Source organism: Columba livia, unplaced genomic scaffold (assembly GCF_036013475.1).
Source record: "Columba livia isolate bColLiv1 breed racing homer unplaced genomic scaffold, bColLiv1.pat.W.v2 Scaffold_133, whole genome shotgun sequence".
Taxonomy (NCBI): domain Eukaryota; kingdom Metazoa; phylum Chordata; class Aves; order Columbiformes; family Columbidae; genus Columba; species Columba livia.
The window spans coordinates 553,969-574,846 of record NW_027043029.1 but is presented as its reverse complement, the minus strand read 5'-3'; the positions used below and the strand labels follow the sequence as shown (position 1 = coordinate 574,846).

Here is a 20,878-nt window from a genome sequence, read left to right as displayed (position 1 = left end):
CCTAGATACAGCATCATAGATACAGCATCATAGGTATTGCATCCTAGATACAGCATCCCATATACAGCATCCCAGATACAGCATCCTAGACACAGCATCATAGATATACCATCCTACATTCAGCATCCTACATACAGCATCCCAGATACAGCATCCTAGATATTGCATCCTAGATACAGAATCCCAGATACAGCATCCTAGATACAGCATCCTAGATACAGAATCCCAGATACAGCATCCGAGCTACAGCATCCCATATACAGCATTCCAGATACAGCACCCCAGATACAGCATCATAGATACAGCATCCTAGAAACAGTATCCTACATACAGCATCCCAGATACAGCACCCCAGATACAGCATCATAGATACAACATGCTAGATACAGCATCCTAGATATAGCATCCCAGATACAGGATCCCCAATACATAATCCCAGATACATTATCGTAAATACATCATCCCAGATACAGCATCCTAGATACAGCATCCCAGATACAGAATCCCAGATACAGCATCCCTGATACAGCATCCTAGATACAGCATCCCAGATACAGCATCCTAGATACAGCATCCCAGATACAGCATCCTAGATAGAGCATCCAAGATACAGCATCCTAGATACAGCTTCATAGATACAGCATCCTAGGTATTGCATCCTACATACAGCATCCCATATACAGCATCCCATATACAGCATCCCAGATACAGCATCCCAGATACAGCATCCTAGATACAGCACCCCAGATACAGCATCCCAGATACAGCATCCCAGATACAGCATCATAGATTCAGCATCCGAGATACAGCATACCAGATACAGCATCCTAGATACAGCACCGCAGATACAGCATCTCAGATACAGCATCCCAGATACAGCATCCTATATATAGCATCCGAGATACAGCATCCCAGATACAATATCCCAGATACAGCATCCTAGATACAGCATCCCAGATACAGCATCCCAGATACAGCACCCGAGATACAGCATCATATATACAGCATCCTAGATACAGCATCCCAGATACAGCATCCTAGATACTGCATCCTAGATACAGAATCCCAGATACAGCATCTCAGATATAGCACCCCAGATACAGCATCATAGTTACAGTATCCTAGAAACAGTATCCTACATACAGCATCCCAGATACAGCACCCCAGATACAGCATCATAGATACAGCATCCTAGATACAGCATCCTTGATAGAGCATCCCAGATAAAGGATCCCCAATACATAATCCCAGATCCAGTATCCTAAATACAGCATCCAAGATACATCATCCCAGATACAGCATCCTAGATACAGCATCCTAGATACAGCATCCCAGATACAGCATCATAGATACAGCATCATAGGTATTGCATCCTAGACACAGCACCCCAGATACAGAATCCCAGAAACAGCATCCCAGAAATAGCATCCTAGACACAGCTTCATAAATACAGCATCCTATATTCAGCATTCTACATACAGCATCCCAGATACAGCATCCCAGATACAGAATCCCAGATACAGTATCCCAGATACAGCATCCTAGATAGAGTATCCCAGATACAGCATCCTAGATACTGCATCCTAGGTACAGAATCCCAGATACAGCATTCTAGATACAGCATCCTAGATACAGCATCCTAAATACAGAATCCCAGATACAGTATCCTAGATACAGCATCCCATATGCAGCGTCCCAGATACAGCATCCCAGATACATCATCCTAGACACAGCATCATACATACAGCATCCTACTTTCAGCATCCTACATACAGCATCCCAGATACAGCATCCCAGATACAGAATCCCAGATACAGCATCCCAGATACAGCATCCTACATACAGCATCCTAGATACAGCATCCCAGATACAGCATCCTAGACACAGCTTCATAAATACAGCGTCCTACATTCAGCATCCTACATAAAGCATCCCAGATACAGCATTCCAGGTACAGAATCCCAGATACAGTATCCCAGATACAGCATCCTAGATAGAGCATCTCAGATACAGCATCCTAGATACTGCATCCTTATTACAGAATCCCAGATAGAGCATCCTAGATACAGCATCCTAGATACAGCATCCCAGATACAGCATCCCATATACAGCACCCCATATACAGCATCCAAGATACAGCATCCTAGATACAGAATCCTTGAGACAGCATCCTAGATACAGCATCCCAGATACAGCATCCCAGATACAGCATCCCAGATAGAGCATCATAGATATTGCATCCTAGATACAGCATCATAGATACAGCATCATAGATACAGCATCCTAGATACAGCATCCGAGATACAGCATCCCAGATACAGCATCCTAATTACAGCATCCCAGATACAGCATCCCAGATACAGGATCCTAGATACAGCATCCAAGATACAGCATCCCAGATGTAGCATACCAGATACAGCATCCTAGATACAGCATCCTAGATACAGCATCCCAGATGTAGCATACCAGATACAGAATCCTAGATACAGCATCCTAGATACAGCATCCCAGATACAGCATCCCAGATACAGCATCCTAGATACCCATCCTAGATACACCACTAGATACAGTAAGTTTTTTTTGGCGTTATTCAATCGCCTCTGTTGACACTTCGTATGAGAACTGTTTGCTGCACTGCTCATGAATGAACAGGAGGATGAGCAACAGACTGCATAAATTGTTTGGCTTTTTGTTTATTGAAAAATTATGATTTAATTCAAAAAGCAATAAGATCTTGCAGTGGTCTTCTAATAGCTAGTGACAGCTTTTTAATGTACTGGTTTGGAACTTTGAGATGATTTTTGATATGAAGCAGCTGTTCCATTGTGGAATAGTGCAGGAGTAAACTCTTGCATTTCAGCATTCCTGGCAGATCTGCACTTGATAAAGTCCTTAGGCTGTTTTGTTTAATCAGACTTTTGTAGTTCCCACCTTCACTGGTCAAAGCACCGGCTGCCAATGTGTTTTCTGGTGTTGTCACTGCTTTCTGAGCAAAGACGGCAGAGGCAGCAGCTCTGCTGGTGGTGTCTGTTTGATTGAAACATGGGTATCTGCAGAACTTTAACCTGAAAGCTCAGAAAGCTGTGGTCGGTGGTATATCTGTGTAATGTTTGTAGATTCTTCTGCAGATGTTCTTATGCCAACGAGAACGGAACGTTTGTGAGTGTGACCTGCTGTGCGGTTAGAAGGAAGAAAGATGTGTGAGCTGCAGCAGCAGGAAGGCTGCAGCCGTGTAAGCCGGGGTGCAAACGGCACGAAACGGGCTGCAGCGGCGGAGCCCTCGGTCCCGGGCCGTCCCGGGCGGGCGCAGCCCGAGCGCTCCCGGCCCCGCTGCCGCTGACCCGCCGGGGCCGGGGCCGCGCTGCGGGCGGACAGCGCCGCTCTGCGGCCGCCGGCGGCTCCGGGCCGGGAGGGGGGGCGGGGCCCGGTGGCGGGCGCGGACGGGATTGGCTCCTGCGCGGGATGGGCGGGGCCACGCTGCAGAAGCGCGCGGGCCGGGGAGCGCGTGCCGGCGGTGCGGCGGCGGGAGCAGCGCGCGAGGAGCGGCGGGGCCGGCGGTGAGCGAGGGGCGGGCGGACAGCGGGGAGACTGGACGGGGCCGCCCCGGTCCCGGCTGAGGGGGGAGGCTGGAGGGGGAGGGACGGGCTGGGTTCGGCAGGAGGAAGGCGAGGGGCAGCCAGCCGCAAGAGCGCGGCCCCGGGCCGGGCCGGGCAAGGGGCGAGGGGGAAACACGCGGGCGGCTGTGAGGGAAGGGAGCCCCGGGCTGAGCGCTGCGCGGGGCTCGGGCGGGGCCGTGGGGCGGAGGGGGGAGCCCGCGGTGCCGCAGGGCAGAGGGAGGAAAGCGAGCGGGAGGGGGCAGCGCCGGGTCGGGAGCGGCGCAGGCGGGGCCGGGGCCGCCGTGGGGGCGCCAGGGGGCGCGAGGGGCGGGGGCGGCGCTGCCGCGGGGAGGGGCCGGGAACGGGGGGAGCGGCGGGAGCGGCGGAGGAGCCTGAGGGCGGGACGGCGCGGAAGGAGCTTGGGCGGGAAAGGCTGAGGGAGCTCAGGGAGGGGTGACATCGGGGAGGCTTTGGCGGGAAAGGCTGAGGGAGCTCAGGGAGGGGTGACATCGGGGAGGCTTTGGCGGGAAAGGCTGAGGGACCTCAGGGAGGGGGGACATCGGGGAGGCTTTGGCGGGAAAGGCTGAGGGAGCTCAGGGAGGGGTGACATCGGGGAGGCTTTGGCGGGAAAGGCTGAGGGAGCTCCGGGAGGGGGTGACATCGGGGAGGCTTTGGCGGGAAAGGCTGAGGGAGCTCAGGGAGGGGTGACATCGGGGAGGCTTTGGCGGGAAAGGCTGAGGGAGCTCCGGGAGGGGGTGACATCGGGGAGGCTTTGGCGGGAAAGGCTGAGGGAGCTCAGGGAGGGGGTGACATCGGGGAGGCTTTGGCGGGAAAGGCTGAGGGACCTCAGGGAGGGGTGACATCGGGGAGGCTGCAGTGGGCAATGCTGAGGTAGCTCAGGACGGGATGGCACTCAGGTGTGGTTTCAAAGGGAAATGCTGAGGTACCTTGAGGAATGTGCGCTGGGCTGGGAACTATGAACACATCAGGTTGGTTCAGAGAGTGTTCATGACAGAAATTTGTGCAGTAAAGTATTCCAGCAAAGAGAGGGAGAAAAGCCAAACTTAGATCAGGCCTCCTAGGCCGCCTGCAGGTTTGGGGACAGGGATGACGAGGTTGTTAATCCGGTCCTAACTGTTTCTTTCTCTGTCCCTCTTTTGCAGCACCTGACTGAATGGAGGAGCAAGTGGACGGGAAGCTCCTGCGCCACACACAGATCACATTTGTTATAAATAAGAGCCAATAAATCGATTCTGAGTCAATCAATCGATTTTATTTAGCAAGCGGTAATTAGGCAAAACAGCGCTGGGTGACCGGGGGAAGCTCAGTTCCGCCAACAGGCACACCACTCAACTTTTCGTGTGTGCTTATATATGTTATACGCTCGTTCACACGCTGGGAATTTCCGTCTCTGGAACTTTGTTATCTGTGGCACCATCCGGGAGTCCTGTTACCTGTGGCACCATCCGGGAGTCCTGTTACCTGTGGCCCCATCCGGGAGTCCTGTTACCTGTGGCCCCATCCGGGAGTCCTGTTACCTGTGGCACCATCCGGGAGTCCTGTTACCTGTGGCACCATCCGGGAGTCCTGTTACCTGTGGCACCATCCGGGAGTCCTGTTACCTGTGGCACCATCCGGGAGTCCTGTTATCTGTGGCACCATCCAGGCAATCCAGGCATTGGCTTAACTGCCACTACAAAGTTCTACAAAACATAATCAAACTTGCACAAGCGCAGTTACTGCTTACAACAATATGCATAATATAATTGAATCCTACTCGATTTGTTCAACATTAACAATTTTGACCATCACTTATTACAATTCCACCCTTTTTTTTTTTTACCCATTTATTTGTTGATCAAATCGAATTACCGCTTTTCGGGCTAGTAAGGTCATTTCAGCTTCTTCATCAGTTCCATGTTTCTGTAGCAGCATAAGGTGTACCCGCTCTACACGGTTTTTAACTAGTCCAATAAGTCGATTTAGGACACAGGGTCCAAAGGTTAGGGTGAGTAATAATATCATCAAGGGTCCAGCTACTGTGGATAGCAATGTAGTTAGCCACGGGGACTGAAGAAACCAAGACTCGTACCACCCTTTTGCAGCTTCTCTTTCCCTTTTTCTCTGTTCCAGTCTATCCCTTAATTTTGCCATCGAGTCTCGGACTACCCCTGTGTGATCTGCATAAAAACAACACTCTTCCTTCAAGGCTGCGCATAGTCCACCTTGCTGTAAGAAAAGGAGATCCATCCCTCTCCTGTTTTGCCACACCACTTCAGATAGCGAGGTTAGAGATCTCTCTAAGGCGGTTATGGAGTTTTCAATTCTCTCTAGGTCCTCATCTATCGCAGTCTTCAAGGAACTGAATCCTTGATTTTGTTGAACAAGTGAAGCTCTCCCTGTTCCTGCTCCGGCTGCCCCTAACCCTAGCAACGTGGCTATAGTAATGGCTGTAATGGGTTCCCGTTTGGTACGCTGGAGTCCTGTATCCCAAATATTATACATTACATTTTCTTGATGATACAATATCCTTGGGATGATGGTAACTAACATGCAATACTCTCGGGAACTGTTGAACACCTTTAAAGACACACATGGAGTAAGTCCCGTCCTAGAACATATCCATTTTGTTCCATTCGGGGGAATAATATATCCTGTGGTTTCGTTAAGGCTCGGTACGATATTCCCACAAAGTGGTCTCTTGGAATTTGGTACTTTCCCTATACAAGTCCCTATCCCAGTTACATGTTGCATAGTTATCCCTCTTTTCTGCTTTTCCCAAGGACATTGAATAGGCACAGACTCCTTGCTTATGATATACCGACGATTATCCCCTATAGCTTCATAAAAGGGTGGATTAACATTATAACACAACCAGCAACCAGTGGTTAAGTTGGTTGAGTATAGTTTAGGGTTTGATAAGTAGCCCGGATAATTTCCCATAGAGGATTCAAAGATTCCGAGGCTTCAGTATTCAGAGATTTCAAGGCTTCAGTGACAGTTTCCTCTTTTACTATTATATTCTCCTTCTCTACTGTCCTTGTCTCCTTACCCAGAGGGGGAGGGGATTTTACTACTGGATTGGGACCTATCGCTCAAGGGGTCGGTTTAACTTCTTCCTTCTTTATGAAGAACATGCCTCCCCTATCACCACCCGGTTCATAATACCGCATTCCCCAGGTTTTCCCAACAAGCCATCCACCATGTTCAGGGTTTGTTATGTTAAGGAATATATATTCATACTCGCCATCACTGTCCCGCTCGTTTCGGTTGCGAGGATAACCGAGTTTTAGTCGGCGGCCTTGGTTCACGACTCCCGAAGGAGGAATGCATCCTACAGGTCCCCATCCAACCTTTAAGAACTTATCAGTATTTGCTGGAGGAATTGGCCAGCTTGAGGCAATCGTTTCACACCCCAGTAAGCGCAGTAATAGTGTCCTGGGGTATTACAATACGAGGGCCCTGTGCTGGGGCACATATAAAACCCCATTTTGTTAAGGCATGGCTCAATCTGAACTAATTGGCAGAAGGTTGCAGTAAAAGAAGGTGACCCTGATGTGCTCTGTTGTTGTATTATCGTTTGGTCCTCCCATCGATAGAGGGTCCATTTAAAAGGTTGGTGAGAACTCCCCTGCTTTATTGCTATAATTACCGGTAAGGTAAGGAGGATTAGGGAGAGCGACCCGGCCCCTGGTTGGCTGAAAATCAGCCAGTGGAGGTTCATTTTGTTGAGGGTTGTTCTGCTTAACGGAGCTGCTTTATTTTAGGAGTTTTCGGAGGCACTTGCCAATCCCCACAAGGATACCCCTCTGCCTTGCCCTGGGCCTACTCTGTTGCTTCAGAGTAGCCGGGTAAGTTTTCTTCTCGGCAGCAGTTGTAGTCTTCAGGGGACTGCCTCCTGAATCCTCTCCTTGTTCTGTCACAACCCACTTTCCAATACTCAACCCAATAGGGCTATTTTCAAATACAAGGGTTTGGCCACTGTCCCGAATCCTCACAGGGTTTGGAACACTTCCTGTATCTTTTCTTACCAAAACGCTTCTTACACTTCCTCTTGGTTATTTCCCAAATGTCTGGACTTATCAGTGATTATTAATATCCTAATGGTATCTAAGGTTTTTCCCCAACACTCATTACACCATCGTTCAACATAAGGAAACTTTTTCACTGCTGTATCCCGCACCCGTGACACACGCGACGTACCCACGGATTGCATTGCTTACATACAGGACATGCGATGGGCGACTTATGTAATTCCTTACAATTGTCCATAAAAAGCCTAGTATCCAGGGCTATGCGTCACGTGTCTGTTTCCTCCTGAAGGTCAGCTTCAACTCATCCGGTTCCCCGGTGACTTCCCAGTCTGTATGTAGGATAGGACCTTTTACTCGACTAGCGTGTGTCCATCCTCTTTCTGCGGCGCGGACTGCGGTATCTGTGGTGAGTAAAACAAGGAAAGGTCCCTCCCAGCGAGGGGTTAACGATGATTCCTTCCATGTTTTTACGAGTACTTAATCTCCCGGCTTAATACTATGTATTGCTACATCTAAAGGTGGTCTTTGAACCACCAGGCCTCGCTTTAACAGTTCTTGCCTCCTTCTCGTGAGTTCTATAAGATATTCTTGTAACATCTTTTCTTCCACTTTAGGGTGTTCGATTGGCTTCTCCAAATCATAGGGCATTCCATATAACATTTCAAAGGAGGAAAGTCCTGTATCGGCCCTCGGTTGTGTCCTTATATTCAAGAGGGCTTAGGGGAGGCACTTCACCCAGTTCATTCTGGTTTCTATCATTAATTTGGTCAGGTGCTTTTTAATTTCTCCGTTCATCCTTTCAACTTTTCCTGAACTCTGGGGGTGCCAAGGAGTGTGATACTCCCACTTGGTTCCCAGAGCTTCTAACGTTTCTCTAATTATTTTGGAAGTAAAATGGGGTCCTCTGTCCGAATCGATAACTGACGTGATCCCATATATAGGTATGATATGCTCTAATAATATTTTTACTACTGTCCTTGCAGTGGCCCGAGCTAACGGGAAGGCTTACCCTGATACAGTCATGGGAAAGGGTTTCGCTCGGTTCTCCATACAGAAATTGAGCTGGATTCTGCAAATTAGTAGTTTCAAGCTCTAACTTGGGAGAGTGCAACAGGATTCCTTCCACATAGCTACTCCTCTTCCTCTAAATCCTCCCTTATCTTGGTTTGATATTCTATTATTCAGCTTCAGATACTAATAAAAAGGACCCTACCCCTATCCGGGATGGGGATTCTACTTCTGCTCCTTTAATTATGGGTACAGAAAAGGGGTCTCCTTTTGCTCCTATTACTTGTACTTTCTCCAAGGATGGAGTGCATCCCCAGGGCACAGTTTGGACAGTAGATCTTTCTGCCCCTGAATCTACCAGGAATTCCATCTCCTGGTGCTGGGAACCTGATTTCAATTTTATCAAGGGCTCTGTTGTTTTAGAAGTCCCCAGCAAATAGAGCCCCTGACACCCCTACTCAGCAAAATACATTTTCTCATCCTCTATACGTTTCCTACAGCTCCTTCGCATATGTCCCTTCCTCTGACAGTAAAAACATTCGATTTCCTTCAAATCCTTCAGTCCGACTTGACTTCCCTGAGGTGGCCCGTTCCCACCTATGCGTGGTGGCCCTCCCTTCTGTGGAGCCGTCCTCTGTCCCTCTCCAACTGCCGCTACTAACATTTTAGCTTGTCTCCTCTGGGTCTCTTCCTCCCTTCTCACATAAACCTTCTGCGCTTTCCTTAGCAACTCGTCCAACCCTTTCTCTTGCCAATCTTCCAACTTTTCTAACTTCTTTCCAATATCCGGCCATGACTTCACCACAAACTGTGTTTTTAAAAGAGCTTGCCCGACCGGTGTCATAGGGTCTATCCCGGAGTAAAGCTGCAAGCTCTTTCTTAGTCTTTCTAACCATTCTGTGGGAGTCTCATCTTTCTTTTGTTGTTCATTAAAGGCTTTATTTATGTTCTGCCCTCGAGGGACAGATTCCTTAATCCCTTGGACGATTATAGTGCGGAGATCTCCCATATGGCCCCTGTGTTCCGGGTTTTGATTATCCCAGTTAGGACGCTGCTGGGGCCACTTAATGTCAGCGCCCGGCCCTTGTTGGTGCCGTTGGTAAAGATTTAGGGCCTGACAAATCCAATTCTCATGTGACCCAAAAATTGGCCAAAATAAACGATCTGGTCTAATCTGCTGGTTTCCCCAGACATGCATGCAATAGTAAACCATTTTTTCCCTACCTTTGTTTCGCGTGCAAGCTGCACCTTCCCAGTTCTTGAGCATAAGGCCCAATGGGGAATCTCGGGGAATATCCGGTAACCTCTCCTTGGGTCTCTTCCCCATGGGATCAGAAGGCTTGCTCTTCCTCTGTCCCATCTTCCGGAGTGTCTTCTTTCACACACACACACGCACCCCTCGTTCGTGGCTCACGCCCTCGCGGGCTATGAGAACCGCACTACTAGAGAGTCCCGCCCTGCCTTACGGCAGGGTCCACACTCACTTCGCTTCCTCCCCAAGCGGGGGGGCGTCTCGTTCATGCACACTCCAGGATACCCACCCCAACCGAACGGAATTGCTTTCTATACTTACCCTCCCCGGGGTCTTCGTCCGGTTCTTCGTGCACAAAGGTTTACGGGGTTCAATTCTTTTGCCTAATTACCGAAATTTAGGGTTCGGAGGTTAAGGTTTCAGGGCGATCCTCCGTCCACTCCAGGGCCGTCTGAAAACGGGACGGGGCGCCTCCCTGAAGTTTAGGAGTCCCTCCCAGAGATCCTTAATCCGAGTCACGGCACCAAAATTTGTTATAAATAAGAGCCAATAAATCGATTTTGAGCCAATCAATCGATTTTATTTAGCAAGCGGTAATTAGGCAAAACAGCGCTGGGTGACCGGGGGAAGCTCAGTTCCGCCAACAGGCACACCACTCAACTTTTCGTGTGTGCTTATATATGTTATACGCTCGTTCACACGCTGGGAATTTCCGTCTCTGGAACTTTGTTACCTGTGGCACCATCCGGGAGTCCTGTTATCTGTGGCACCATCCGGGAGTCCTGTTACCTGTGGCACCATCCAGGCAATCCAGGCATTGGCTTAACTACTACTACAAGGTTCTACAAAACATAATCAAACTTGCACAAGCGCAGTTACTGCTTACAACAATATGCATAATGTAATTGAATCCTACTCGATTTGTTCAACATTAACAATTTTGGCCATCACTTATTCCAAGGGTGACCGTGCTGTTCGACACGGGGTTGTTCTGCTGAACAGCTCTGGGGAGAACTGGAAGGTTCTTTTCCTTCCCCCCCCTCGCCTTGTGAGGTAAACCGTGGGGAGCCAGTGGTTTCTGCAGCCCCTGAACTGTTGGCAGCCAGCGGATCTTTCACCCGTTTCTCTTGCAGGACATGTTCCCTGTGGCCTCATCTGCCACCCCGACAGGGAGCACATCCTGTACCCCCTGGGCTGTACGGTGCTGATTCAGCACCTGGACACTAAGAAACAGAGTTTCTTGCATGGCCACGCCGATAACGTGTCCTGCGTTGTCGTGTCCAGGGATGGGATGTACGTCGCTTCAGGACAAGTCACCTGCATTGGATTCAAGGTGGGTAATGCTCTGATTTTAACCGCTTAGTATTGACCAGAGAAATTGGAGTTGGCTTGCCAGTGGTGGGAACACCTTTCGTTTATTTTTTCTTTTGTTGGAAAATAAATATCTGCAATGGGAAGATGTTGAAGGGAATGGGAAATTGTAGTTACTCCATTGCTGGATGTGCCTTTATGTTTTTGTAAAACATGAAGCAGTCTCCCTAGGATTGAGGGATTTTTAGTTCCAGTCCTTTTTATCCAAAGTGTTGTGGGCGTGTGGCAGCCAAACTCTCATTAGACATTAATTAATAAATGCTGGTTTATTTCAAGTGAGACCTGAGTTCCAGAGCTGCTTAGGACTTTCAGGTCCCTTGACAGGTACCTACCTGCATTTTCAGACCTCTCAAGTTCTTTTCGTTTTATTTTTGCCTATTTGAAAGACCTCAAGACACTTGGAAGGGATCAGGTTTTAGTGCTTTCAGTATTTTAAAACCTAAGTCAAATACTCAGTGTCTCAGGGTAAATGTAGGTGCTGAAATGAAGCAGAGCTACTCAAGTGCTCAGCTGGAATAATGCTTCTTACAGCACCCAGTCTGAAGCCTCTTTGTGTCAGGGGTGCCCAGGGCTGCAGAGAAGCTTGGGCTGGGCTCCTTCGAACAACTTTCCTGCCAGAGAACGTTGTTCTCCCTGATCCTGCGAGTTACAGCTCATGCTCTGCCATCCCCCCCTTCTGCTTTGCCCCGCAGGCAGACGTCATCCTCTGGGATTTCCCAAAGCAGGAGTTACTTGCTCGGCTCTCGCTGCACGAGGGCAAAGTCGAGGGACTCTCGTTCTCGCCCAGAGGCATTTATCTTGTGTCCCTGGGAGGCCAGGACGACGGCAGGTAAGGATTTCCGCTTCTTGGCACAAGATTTTTGACAAGAATCAGATTCTATGGGCGGCCTGAGACGTTTTTCCAGGGAGGGTGGTGAGAGCCTGTCCCGGGTTGGCCAGAGAGGTGGTGGCTGAACCATCCCTGGAGACATCCCAGGCCAGGCTGGACGGGGCTCTGAGCACCCTGAGCTGCTGAAGATGTCCCTGCTCATGGCAGGGGGGCACTGGGGAGCTGGGAAGGTCCCTCCAACCCAAGCTGTTCTGTGATTCTGTATGATGTGAGTCGTGCTCCGCAGAAGGAATCTGATAAATCCACGTAGCCTTGCTTCAGGAGCAGGGGATGTAAACTGCAATTCCACACTTTGGTGACAAGTTTTTTCTTGGGTAGAATCTCTACAAAGTTACTTCTGTTGTGTGTCCTGGTAGGAACAGACTGCAGGACAATAGGCTTTGTCTTGCTTTTGTTTTTTAGTAATTGACTTCCAAGCAGTGTCAAAAAGCGAAGCTGTTTCAAGGCTTTCTTCTCCTGCAGGGTGATGGTGTGGGACGTCAGTAAGAGAGAGGCTGTGTGCGGGAGCCCGGCCTCGCCGCGCAGCGCCGGCAATGCCAACGTCGTCATGTGCTCCAGCTGCAGGGACGAGGTGTTTGTCACTGCTGGAAAGTAAGGGTTTGTGGAGAGGAACGAGCAGAGCGAGAGAACCCCTGGCCCTATTTCCTTTGACAAAGAGTCTTTATTGAACTACAAGGAAACTTAAGCAACTGTGTGCTTGTGTTGTTTCTTTTTACTCTGAATGGACTCATGAATACCCGTCAGGTTGTAGCTTGAAGGCATTTCTGCTTGTTCTCCATGTGACAATATGTTTTCAGAGCAGCACACAGGGGCCCACGTGCGTCACTTCTGCTCCTGATAGCAGGATTTTGTACTCAGCATTCCCCGTGCAGTGTTTAACATATTTAGTTGCCAGTGTTTACACAAGAAAAGCAGTCAATGAGTGCCCCTGAACAATGGCTAATTAATGTCGAAACAGTGATGTCTTGCCGGTCGTTGGATGATCTCCTGTCCTCACCAGATGTGATGTACAGTTGGTCACTGGCTTGTAACAAAAGTTGTACAAAACGTCGCGTTTTGCAAGGATTTGCGGCAGCGCCCATATATCCAGGCTGACGTTTAAACGCGTTGAGGGCCTGCACCTCCCTGTACATCAGGGACGGCTTTGGATGCTCTTGGCTGCACTCGCACTTATGAGTGCTCGCCTTCGCAATTTTAGCACTTTGGTAAATGTAAGGGTGACTCTGCTCAAAGATATGACATCGTCTCTGACATCGTCAATTAAATTGCACTAGAAAAGAGTTGAAAGTGTCCTCACATATGTTTTTGCTGAAGCCTTAAGATTTTTGATTTATCCGGAAAAAGTTTCCATAAGAGACTTCTCTGATATTGTTCTTTTTCTCCGTATTGAAAGATCAGAATAATGGAGCCTTGTGAAGGCTTTTTACTTCTTGTAGTACTGAAAAAACTTGGAGGTTTCTGCATCTGTGGATTTGATCCCACTCTGTTTGTTCTTATAGTTTCACCATTCGAGTGTGGGAACTCGATACAGCAACTAAAACAATCCATCCATCTGAATGCTACGCGGGGCAACTGAGAGGAATCAGCGTGTGTGTTCAGGTACGTTTCAGCCAAGATGACTTTGCTGAACTAAGAAACTCTGTACAGACTAGAGAAAAACCACGAGTTTCTCTAATAATGCTGGAAATGTTGGTCCCAAGCGCGTGACGGCAGTGAAGTTCCTCAGCATTGGCCATGGCCGTTGATCTCCCACGGCCTCTGGGAAAGAGTGTTCTGGATGCTCCTCAAGAGAAGCAGCACGTGTTACGGTCACGGGCTCCGGCACCCGTATTTTTATGCTTCCAAATATGATCTAGATTTGGTTAGAAAGTGTCTGGCGTTCAGCAGTGTTCTGGATCTGTGCGTGTGATGGGACAGAAACATTGGCTGGGTTCCCCCAGGTGAACTCTTGGCAATCCACTGAACTAAAGCTGTTGATGCAGCCCAGTGTCAGGCGTGGGACACGGGTCTCAGGATCCAGACCGTGATCTCTTTTTCTTTATGCTTTCTTATAGATGACAGACGATGATGGTGATTTTCATCTTGGCACGACGAGTGGAGATGTCCTGAAAGTGAACACAAGCAGCAAGGTGCTGACTGCCTGTGGGCCCCAGAAGAAGAAGTTGAGCATGGTGAGTAGCAGCTCTGTGACTCCAATTCTGTCCTTGTCCTGCTCTTTGTCAGTGACTGAAGGTAGAGCAACCTGCGGGAGAACCATCACAAAGCGGATTCTCAGACTAACGCTTTTCCTGCGCTGTCAGTTCCTTGTGTCTCGGTCTTGATGCTGAAGGCTGAGCCCATTGTCCCGCCTTCGTTGAGCTTCATTTGGCTCAGAATTTGGGTTGTACTTGAATCTCGTGTGTCATCCCACAAACTCTTGTACAATTAATCTGGTAAACGTCACAGAAGGCTGGGAAGTCCTGGGAAGGCTGGTGGATGCACAATTTGGACAAAACAAGGTTGCACAGGGTACATTGATTCTATTGCTTTTTAACTTCTGAGTTCTTGACTTCATAACCCCAAGGGTTTTTTTAACTGAGCTTTTTTTTGTCTCTAATTGGGACTCGTGGGTCTGAGCATCCTCAAACAGGAGTTATCTCCTGAATAAGGAGCTTCTGACCTGTGGTCGTACAAGAATTCTGCATGCAGGCAGCTGTAATGATAAAACAATCGGCACCAGCTAGAACACTTGTTGTTGATTTCTCATTATTTGGTGCTAGAAAAGGCTTCTTGTAGCGTCTCGGTCTATCCCTTGCCTAAGCTGGGATGTGTTTTGCGACTGCGTTAGCAGCACGCCCAGCAGCGAGCAGCAGGGGCAGCGCTGCCGCGGGAGGGCCGGCTGTGCTGGTGGGGATGCCGCGGGGCCGCTGTCCTGCGGGGCAGCAGATCTGCTCTGAGAGCAGCACAAGCCCACAGGGGCTGTAAGAGCAGTTCAGCAGTCAGCCCCAAAGAAAACGCTCCTCTGGGCTTGTTTCTCTCAACCTCCTGAACTTTGCTTGGACAGGTGCATCCAAACCATGTACGTGCCCCTTCCAGATGAAATATTTATTGCGTTACAAATGCAGGCCCATGTCTCCGGGATAACTTGGACCCACTGAATCCTTTGAAATACAGTTCAATGTTTATCTGTTCCAGAAGGGTGGAGAAGTTATTACTTGTTTTTCCCACTTATGTTGTAGGAATGCAAGTAGTTTTTCTCTGTGTCCCTCTTAAAGGACAGGAATGGATGTGTTTTGTTTTCCTGCTGGCAATGGTAAGTTCGCTGCAGGTGTGTCCCCGTGTGGGGACACCCGCACTGGCCGCGGTTGAGCCCCTTGTCCGGCTGCCCCCCTGCAGGGCTTTGCGTCCACGCAGGACCCGTGGCTGCTCTGTGCTGTCTCTTAGGCCAAGGTCTTGGTGACTGTCACCTCCCCTTCCAATGCCTGCGTGCTTTGAGTCCTTCTCCATCTCGCAGCACGTGCACCTCGCCCAGAGCCCCTGCTTGAAGCCACCCGAGGGCCTGAACTCCCGTGTCCTCAGGGCTGAGGGAAAGGTGCCAAATGCACTTGAAACAAAACTTCACCAAAAATACACTTCTGAGAGCACTGCTAAAGAAGCCGTCAGGCAGGGTCACGAGCAGGATGCTGTGCCGTTTGGGGGTCCAAAAGAAAAAGCCAAGGCTCAAAGCCAGACCACAGTCCAGTGCGTACTGTGAGGGGTTTTATCGTAAGGCAGATCCATAGGAACGGCAGTTTGTGGCAGAGACCTTTGGAGCATCATGAGCTTCAGCTGACATGGCTTCTGAGAGTGAAAAGCTGAGGGAAAACAGGCCCCTTGACTGTGCAAGAGGCTGACAAGGTGTTGAGGAGAAGGGAAGATCCAGAAGTGGGTCTCATCACAGCCGCCTGCCAGCCTTGTGGACGAGCCCTGAGCTGGTAGGCGCTAATCTGGCTTCAGCTTGGGTTTGTGACTGTAATGTGGTGGCAGCTTCTTAGGATGTGGCACTGGTCGTTGGGGGAGCCGGGAGAGAAAAGGAGACATTCCCGTTGGATGGAAATAGCGAGGAGTCCTCCCAGTCTCCTCCTTTCCCCTCCCGCTTCAAACAGGCGTTCCTGTTCACAGGCTTTTCGGTCAGACGCGCTCAGCCCCGTCACCCCTTCTCCTCTTGCTCTCTCCCTCGCTCTTCCCAATGCGCTTCCCTTGTGCCCGAGGAGGGGAATTCACCAGGGCAAACCCGTGTTGCTGCCGTCACTGGGAAGGCGCTGGGACGTTTTTCTCTGCAGTTACTGTCAGTGCCTCGGCCACAGATCCCCTCTCATACTTTCCAGCTCTCTTTCCCAGCTCCGTGCTGTGATTCCCTTTCCGCCCACCCCCTGCACATCTCTGCACACAAATCACGCCTTGTCACTGGACTGTCAACAAGTGCTCGCTGGACACACGTAGGATCTCGTGTTTTACGGCAGAAATTTCCAGTTGTAGCCTCACCTCCAGTGCCGAAAGAGGTATTTTGCATATGTTTTTTCGAGTCAAAACCACAGCGTTTATCAAAACAAAACTATTTGCATCCTTGTTTCCACACAATTTAGTCCATCCCGTTGCTAACCAAGACATCTTGTGTGTCTTTCTTGAAAATGTACCTTGCATTAGCACTTGTACCAAAACTTCTCCCCTCCGGAGCCACGCATTGCAATGCTGTCTGTGTTTGAGAACAAACCTCTGCAACCCATGTTCACCAGTTGCACCGGGGAATTACGATCCGGTGGCAAAGCATGAAACTGCAAACCTGGAGTCCACAGCCACCCCACGCCGAGCACATCTGTAAAGGGTTTAGATACTGCGGGGTGAGGAGGCGATTCTATTGAAAACAAGGTGGGGCACCCTTAAAGGAACTTTGCCTTTAGATACATAAGAACGTGTTTATTGTTTAGACACGTCTGAAGATTTCTTGGTTTCTGTTTTGAAGAGGAGTGGCAAAATAGTTTGTTATGATGAAGCAACTTGTTTTCCATCTAGCTGGAATGAAGTTTAAGTGCCTGTCTCTAAGGTGTATAAAGACTGGAATAAACAGCAGCATTAATTTTGCTCCCTGCCGCGGGCCTGAGGAGCTGTAAGGCACCCGTTGGAATGTGAAGAGGGATGTACAATTGCAAACGCATGTTCAGAAGTAGTTGGAGTGATTTGCATTGTAAAAAGAAATCAATATTGACAGGAGATGCGCTGGAAGAGTTCACAGAGCGCTCAAGAACTTTGCAAGAGATCCGAGTGGGACAAAGAGCAGGAATCCCTGCAGGAAGGGACCGGGCAGGCTGCAGTTCTGATGGGGTTTTTATTTATAGTCGTACTTGAAAGCGCTGGTTTCTTTGGGTGAGCAGTCAATAATGAATGGAGATATTTTTAACCTCCTACGTTAGACTCTGCATTTCACCTACAAGAGCACTGGCAGCTGTAATCAGATAAACTCCGTAGTCATAGGTTGCATTTGTAATGCTGCCACCTGCCATAACGCTGAACCCAAAGGGCGTCTGAGGTGGAAGATTTTAGGGGCAAAACCGCAGACCAGGAGCTCAGCAGCCAGGTGATGGGCCCGTGATAACAGGGGACTCGCCAAACGCTGCCAGCGCCTCGGAGGAAGTTTGCAGAAGCATTGCTCAGAAACCGCTCTGCTTGTGGATCGTCTTTCTAATGCAAAAGAATCCCTTTGTTCTTGTGCGTTTGCTGAGAATATTTGCACGAAACCCGGCGCCGCTGCCGCTGTGAGAATGTGGCAGAAGATCCTCTCCGCAGGTCGTGTTTGTCACCCATCAGGAGACTGCGGATGTGCTGCTGCTGGAGCCGGCGAACGGGGAACTCAGTGCTGGTGAATCACAGAGCGGGAGAGCGTGTGTCAGGTTCTTTTCTGCAGCCCATGGTTATTTGATCCTCAAGTTAAATCGTCTTTAAGCCGATGCGTAGGTAGGTGTGAGGCTGCCTGCATTGCCAGCGCTGGAATGCACAGTAACGCTTATGGTGATTTGGGGTTTTTTCCTTTAAAACGTGTAAGCAAGCCTTTAAAAACAACCAATTGCTTCTATTTGCGTGGGTAATCGAAGCAAAGTAATTTTCCCAGATTCATCAGAGCTCGCCTGTGGCTTTTTCCGTGTCCTTTCTGGGTCTAAACAGCTCAGATGTCCATTCTGTTTTCTCTTCTTTCTTCACTTCTTCTCTCTCCTTCCTTAGCCCTTCAGTCCTTTCCGCGAACAAAACCAACACTTTGTGGCTTTGGTTTTTCTAAACCCTCTGAAGGTGTTAAATGCTGAACATTTCCCGGGCTTAGGCCAGATTAATGCTTGAGAAGCACAGGAAGGCTGGGGGTGCTGCTTAGATGTCAGACTTTGAATCCTAAAGCAGCGACATCTGTGTGTGTTCCCCAGTCACAAGTCAAGCCCACGACAGGGGTTTCTTCCTGGGGAATAAATACAGAATTACTCTGAGTCGCCTCTTGGTCGCTCTTTGAGAATTGACTTCTTGGTGCTTTCACAACACTAAATGCTGGAGCTGGGCATTGTTTTTCCCCGAAGAGCCACCACCAAACAGAAATTGTTGTTTTCCCATCATGGCTCGGGCTTAAAGGAGAAACAATCTGAACGTTGCGAACCTGCTGGTGGGATCCCAAGGGCTGGCAATGGTGCTTATGAACCTGGGAGCGGCAAATGCTGCTGCAGTCTGGACTGTGACTTACGGTGTCAGTCCCACAGCTCCTGCCCGTCCCTGCGGGTCTGTCTGGGCGGAACAGCCGCCGGCCACAGGTTCTGCAGGCGCCTCTGGGACGGGAACTTCGTTTTCAGTTCCAGTTTGGTGGCATAAAGCTCCTTTATTTCATGGTTTTGTCCTTTCCATTTCACTCATGCAGAAGTTCGCCCAAGCTCGTAGGGATATTTTCCCAAGTTAGAATATCAGGAGAGTCCAGCGTAGGGCAACAAAGATGATGAAGGGAGTGGAGCACCTCCCTTATGAAGAAAGGCTGAGGGAGCTGGGTCTCTCTAGTTTGGAGAAGAGGAGGCTAAGGGGGGACCTTATTAATGTCTATAAATATATAAAAGGTGAGTGCTGTGAGGATAGAGCCAGGCTCTTCTCAGTGGCAAACAATGACAGGACAAGGGGTAATGGGACCAAGCTGGAACACAAGAGGTTCCACTTAAATTTGAGAAGAAACTTCTTCTCAGTGAGGGTGCCAGAGCACTGAACAGGCTGCCCAGGGGGGTGTGGAGTCTCCTTCCCTGGAGACATTCAAAACCCGCCTGGACATGTTCCTGTGCGACCTCACCTGGGTGTTCCTGCTCCATGGGGGGATTGGACTGGATGATCTTCTGAGGTCCCTTCCCATCCCAAACATACTGTGATACTGTGATACTGTGATTTAACCCCACAGAAGTCATTTCACTCCTCTGGCAGCCTATCTTGGAGTCTCTTGGTGATTTTCAAGAATTAATCTGTTGTACATGGAACAGTGGCTGGCCTCCCGTTGATCTGCTCTGCTCAGTAACAGCAGAAACCCGTGTTGACCATGGGCTGACTCATTTCCAAAGCTTTCCTGTGACAAACGTATTTGATTCCTAATAGGTGGGAGATGGGATTGCATCTTTCAGGCAGAGAGAGAGGCCTGAGACGCAGAGGATCATCCTAAAAAGAGCTGTAGGAAAGACCATTGAAGCTGAGTTGTATCCTCTGTTGTTTTCGTGGCTGTTGGATGAAGGACACGCAGAAGGAAAAGCGCGAGTGCCGCTCCATGATGTGGGTATCGCTTGCTGCGATGAGGTCAGGCTCTGTACGTGGTCCCAGCTGCTCTGAAGAATCCAAGATAATGCTGTTTGCTCGCTCCTCGTACTGAATTAGTTCATCTAGACCTGCAATTAATAACTCTTTTCTCCCTTCTCCCTCTAGAGAGCCACTCTTTAGCCCAGGTCAGTGACAAAACACTGACAAAGCCATATTGGAGTGAGATAAGCAGCGCCGTCGGGAGCCCGGTAGAGACTCCGTTGTGCTGTTCAGCGTGGCTGCAGCAGCAAGGAGCCTCTGCTCCCATCCGATTGCGTTTTCATCCTGTTTTCTCCTAGGGAGTCACAGCTTTGCTTTTGCCGAAGACAGGAGGTTTAATAGTCGGCACCGGAGAAGGGACTGTAGCTCTCTGTACAGGCTCAGACTTCCAAGTAAAGAAGTGAGTTTGTAGATGGAAGAATCAGGAGGGGAGAGGTGACAATTCCTCCAAAAGGGTCACGGTATGAGAACCAATCATTTCTATGGAAAGGCATAATCCAAGTCAGTCTCAGTTTTTCAGTCCTGCAGACACAATACACGGTCTGGTTCCAGCGTCATGAGGTTGGAGCAAACTGAAAATGACTGCGTGCGTTTGCAGGGAAGTGCCCTCTGATCCTTCCTTGGAAATGACTGTTGTTTCCTTTGGAGCAGTAGAGTCAGATCCTAAATTGATGCCAAGCCAGACAGATTTGTTGAAGTCAATAGAATGATGCTTATTTACGCCGGGTGAGAAAGAGTAGTAGTTGCCATCTCCAAAAGGGTTTGTTGGGGGTCATGGGATTGTAAAGCAGGGCTCTGCTAATTTTATAGGCACGTGTCTGGAAGTGCTGGAGTATTTGCAAGGCTTTTTTCTGCATACCAGATAGAAAGCTGCAGGCGTCATTTCCCCATACGTGATTTGAAAATGGGGCTCACA

At 49.3% G+C, this 20,878-nt stretch overlaps 1 long non-coding RNA gene across 1 annotated transcript; it reads left to right on the top strand.

The window, feature by feature from the left end:
• Positions 1-13,660: 13,660 nt before the first annotated feature.
• On the top strand, positions 13,661-20,570 carry LOC135577675 (uncharacterized). Its single transcript, XR_010469341.1, has 3 exons — positions 13,661-13,749; positions 14,205-14,321; positions 20,262-20,570. It is a non-coding gene; the product is annotated as an uncharacterized LOC135577675 (long non-coding RNA).
• Positions 20,571-20,878: the final 308 nt, after the last annotated feature.